The sequence below is a fragment of the Lipotes vexillifer genome, unplaced genomic scaffold, assembly GCF_000442215.2.
Source record: "Lipotes vexillifer unplaced genomic scaffold, Lipotes_vexillifer_v1.1 scaffold359, whole genome shotgun sequence".
Classification (NCBI taxonomy): Eukaryota; Metazoa; Chordata; class Mammalia; order Artiodactyla; family Lipotidae; genus Lipotes; species Lipotes vexillifer.
The window spans coordinates 313,954-318,665 of NW_006778638.1; the positions used below are offsets into that span (position 1 = coordinate 313,954).

General features: G+C 38.8%; 1 pseudogene; it reads right to left on the reverse strand.

Moving 5' to 3' along the window:
• The window catches only part of LOC103075149 (CDK5 and ABL1 enzyme substrate 2-like), a 77,294-nt pseudogene that overhangs the window by 8,939 nt on the left and 63,643 nt on the right, over positions 1–4,712 (reverse strand).

Sequence of the window (4,712 nt, forward strand, 5' to 3'; positions counted from 1 at the left end):
CTTATGGAGCAAAATTCCTCTTTCCCAAATAAAAGGCCTACAGATCGGAAAAGAAGAAATACAAATGGTCGCAGCTCTGCACTCCCACTCTGGAGCCCACAGCCTTCCACAGCCCATGCCAGTGACTCGGACCCCGCACCCTGAGAGTCTTTGTTACTGGATGTGGTGGCCCAAGGCACCAAGATGTTGAGGGGCAGGTTGAAAAGATCTGATGGTAGCACAACTTCGACCAGTTTCTTCCTCAGACAGGAGGAAGACAAAATGTAAAAAGCCGGCATCTCTCCAGGTCAGCTGAGGGCCAGACACTGGGAAGGAGGTGCACCAGCCCCGAGTGACAGGCGGAACCCTGACAATGTTGAAACAGCCTGGGACCGAGTGGAGGTGAGAAACAGGCTCAGGGAGATTTGGGATGTGCCTGGGTTTCCCAACCAGCAAGAGACTGAGGCATCACTTCATCCAGTTCTTCAGATTTTAAACCCTTCTGCTTTCTCAAGTGTTGGGTGCATGCCAATCCCACGTGGCTGACAGGATCTTGGTGTTCCGGCTGGGTGTCAGGCCTGAGTCTCTGAGGTGGGAGAGCTGAGTTCAGGACATTGGACCACCAGAGACCTCCAGGCCCCATGTAATATCAATTGGCAAGAACTCTCCCAGAGATCTCCATCTCAACACTGTGACTCAGCTCCACTCAATGACCAGCAAGCTCCAGTGTTGGAAACCCCATGTCAAACAACTAGCAAGACAGGAACACAACCCCACCCATTAGATTTAGGCTTCCTAAAATCATAATAAGTTCACATACACACCAAAACATGCTAGTGGACGTGGTCCTGCCAACCAGAAAGACAAGATTCAGTGTCATCCACCAGAACACAGGCACCAGTCCCCTCCAAAAGGAAGCCTACACAACCTACTGAACAAACGTTACCCACTGGGAGCAGACACAAAAAACAATGGGAACTATGAACCTGCAGCCGGTGAAAAGGAGACCCCAAACACAGTAAGTTAAGCGAAATGAGAAGACAGAGAAATACACAGCAGATGAAGGTAAAAAGCCACCAGACCAAACAAATGAAGAGGAACTAGGAGTCTACCTGAAAAAGAATTCAGAGTAATGATAGTAAAGATGATCCAGAATCTTGGAAATAGAATGGAGAAAATAGAAGAAACATTTAACAAGGACCTAGAAGAACTAAAAAGCAAACAAACAAAGATGAAAAACAAAATAAATAAAATTAAAAATTATCTACAAGGAATCAATAGCAGATTAACTGAGGCAGAAGAACAGGTAAGTGACCTGGAAGATAAATACTGGAAATAACTACCACAGAGCAGAAAAAAGAAAAAAGAATGAAAAGAATTGAGGACAGTCTCAGAGACCTGTGGGACAATATTAAATGCACAAACATTCGAATTATAGTGGATTTTAGATCAATATTTTAGATCAAATATAGATCAATGGAACAGGATTTACACAATCATAGTAGGGGACTTTAACACCCCACTTTCACCAATGGACAGATCATCTAAAATGAAAATAAAAAAGGAAACATAAGCTTTAGATGACACATTAAACAAGATGGACTTAATTTATATTTATAGGACATTCCATCCCAAAACAACAGAATACACTTTCTTCTCAAGTGCTCATGGAACTTTCTCCAGGATAGATCATATCTTGGGTCACAAATCAAGCCTTGGTAAATTTAAGAAAACTGAAATTGTATCATGTATCTTTTCCGACCACAACACTATGAGACTAAATATCGATTACAGGAAAAATTCTGTAAAAATTACAAACACATAGGCTAAATAATACACTACTAAATAACCAAGAGATCACTGAAGAAATCAAAGAGGACAACAAAACAAAAACCTAGAAACAAATGAAAATGAAAACACGATGACCCAAAACCTATGGGATGCAGCAAAAGCAGTTCTAAGAGGGAAGTTTATAGCAGTACAATCCTACATCAAGAAACAAGAAAAATCTCAAATAAACAACCTAACCTTACACTTAAAGCAATTAGAGAAAGAAGAACAAAAAACCCCAAAATTATCAGAAGGAAAGAAATCATAAAGATCAGAGCAGAAAGAAATGAAAAACAAGTGAAGGAAATGATAGCAAAGCTCAATAAAACTAAAAGATGGTTCTTTGAGAAGATAAACAAAATTGATAAACCATTAGCCAGACTCATCAAGAAAAAAAGGGAGAAGACTCAAATCAACAGAATTAGAAATGAAAAAGGAGAAGTAACAGCTGACACTGCAGAAATACAAAGGATCATGAGAGTTTACTACAAGTAACTATATGCCAATAAAATGGAAAACTTGGAAGAAATGGACAATTTCTGAGAGAAGCACAACTTTCTGAGACTGAACCAGAAAGAAATAGAAAATATAAACAGACCAATCACAAGTAATGAAATTGAGACTGTGATAAAAGTCTTCCAACAAACAAAAGCCCAGGACCAGATGGCTTCACAGGTGAATTCCATTAAATATTTAGAGAAAAGCTAACGCCTATCCTTCTCAAACTCTTCCAAAATATAGCAGAGGGAGAAACATCCCGAACTCATTCTACAAGACCATCATCACTCTGGTACAAAAACCAGACAAAGATGTCACAAAAAAAGAAAACCACAGACCAATATCACTGATGAACATACAGGCAAAAATCCTCAGCAAAATACTAGCAAACAGAATCCAGCAACACATTAAAAGGATTATACACCATGATCAAGTGAGGTTTATCCCAGGAATGCAAAGATTCGTCAATATATGCAAATCCGTCAATGTTATACACCATATTAACAAACTGAAGGATAAAAACCATATGATCAACTCAGCAGATGCAGAAAAATCTTTTGACAAAATTCAACACACATTTCTGGTAAAAACTCTCCAGAAAGTAGGCATAGAGGGAACTTACCTCAAGATAATAAAGGCCATATATGACAAACCCACAGCCAACATCGTTTCAATGGTGCAAAACTGAAACCATTTCCTCTAAAATCAGGAACAAGACAAGTGTGTGCACTCTCACCACTATTATTCAACATAGTTTTGGAAGTTTTAGCCACAGCAATCAGAGAAGAAAAAGAAATAAAAGGAATCCAAATTGGAAAAGAAGAAGTAAAGCTGTCACTGTTTGCAGATGACAAAGTTTGATGATATTATACATAGAGAATAGTAAAGATGCTACCAGAAAATTACTAGAGCTAATCAATGAATTTGGTAAAGTTGCAGGGGTACAAAATTAACGCACAGAAATCTCTTGCATTCCTATACACTAATGATGACAAATCTGAAAGAGAAATTAAGGAAACACTCCCATTTACCATTGCAACAAAAAGAATAAAATACCTAGGAATAAGCCTACCTAAGGAGACAAAAGACCTGTATGCAGAAAACTATAAGATACTGATGAAAGAAATTAAAGACGATAAAAAAGATGGAGACATATACCGTATTCTTGGATTTGAAGAATCAACATGTGAAAATGACTCTACCACCCAAAGCAATCTACAGGTTCAATGCAATCCCTATCAAACTACCCATGGCATTTTTTACAGCGCTAGAACAAAATATCTTAAAATTTGTATGGAGACATGAAAGACCCTGAATAGCCAAAGCAATCTTGAGGGAAAAAAACGGAGCTGGAGGAATCAGACTCCCTGACTTCAGACTATACTACAAAGCTGCAATAATCAAGACAATAAAGTACTGGCACAAAAACAGAATTATAGATCAATGGAACAGGATAGAAAGCCTAGAGATAAACCCACATACCTATGGCCAACTAATCTATGACAAAGGAGGCAAGGATATACAATGGAGAAAAGACAGTCTCTTCAATAAGTGGTACTGGGAAAACTGGACAGCTACATGTAAAAGAATGAAATTAGAACACTCCCTAACACCATACACAAAAATAAACTAAAAATGGATTAAAGACCTAAATGTAAGGCCAGACACTATAAAACTCTTATATGAAAACACAGGCAAAACACTCTATGACATAAATCACAGCAAGATCCTTTTTGACCCACCTCTTAGAGAAATGGAAATAAAAACAAAAATAAACAAATGGGACCTAATTAAACTTAAGAGCTTTTGCACAGAAAAGGAAACCATAAACAGGACAAAAAGACAACCCTCAGAATGAGAGAATATATTTGCACATGAAGCAACTGACAAAGGATTAATCTCCAAAATTTACAAACAGCCATGTAGCTCAATATCAAAAAAACAAACAACCCAATCCAAAAATGGGCAAAGACCTAAATAGATATTTCTCCAAAGAAGATATACAGATTGCCAACAAACACATGAAAGGATGCTCAATACCACTAATCATTAGAGAAATGCAAATCAAAACTACAGTGAGGCATCACCACAATCCAGTCAGAATGGCCATCATACAAAAATCTACAAACAATAAATGCTGCAGAGGGTGTGGAGAAAAGGGAACCCTCTTGCCCTATTGGTGGGAATGTAATTTGATACAGCCACTATGTAGAACAGTATGGAGGTTCCTTAAAAAACTAAAAATCGAACTACCATCCAACCCAGCAATCCCACTACTGGGCATATACCCTAAGAAAGTCATAATTCAAAAAGAGTCATGGGGGGCTTCCCTGGTGGCGCAGTGGTTGAGAGTCCGCCTGCCGATGCAGGGGACGCGGGTTCGTGCCCCGGTCCGGGAGGATCCC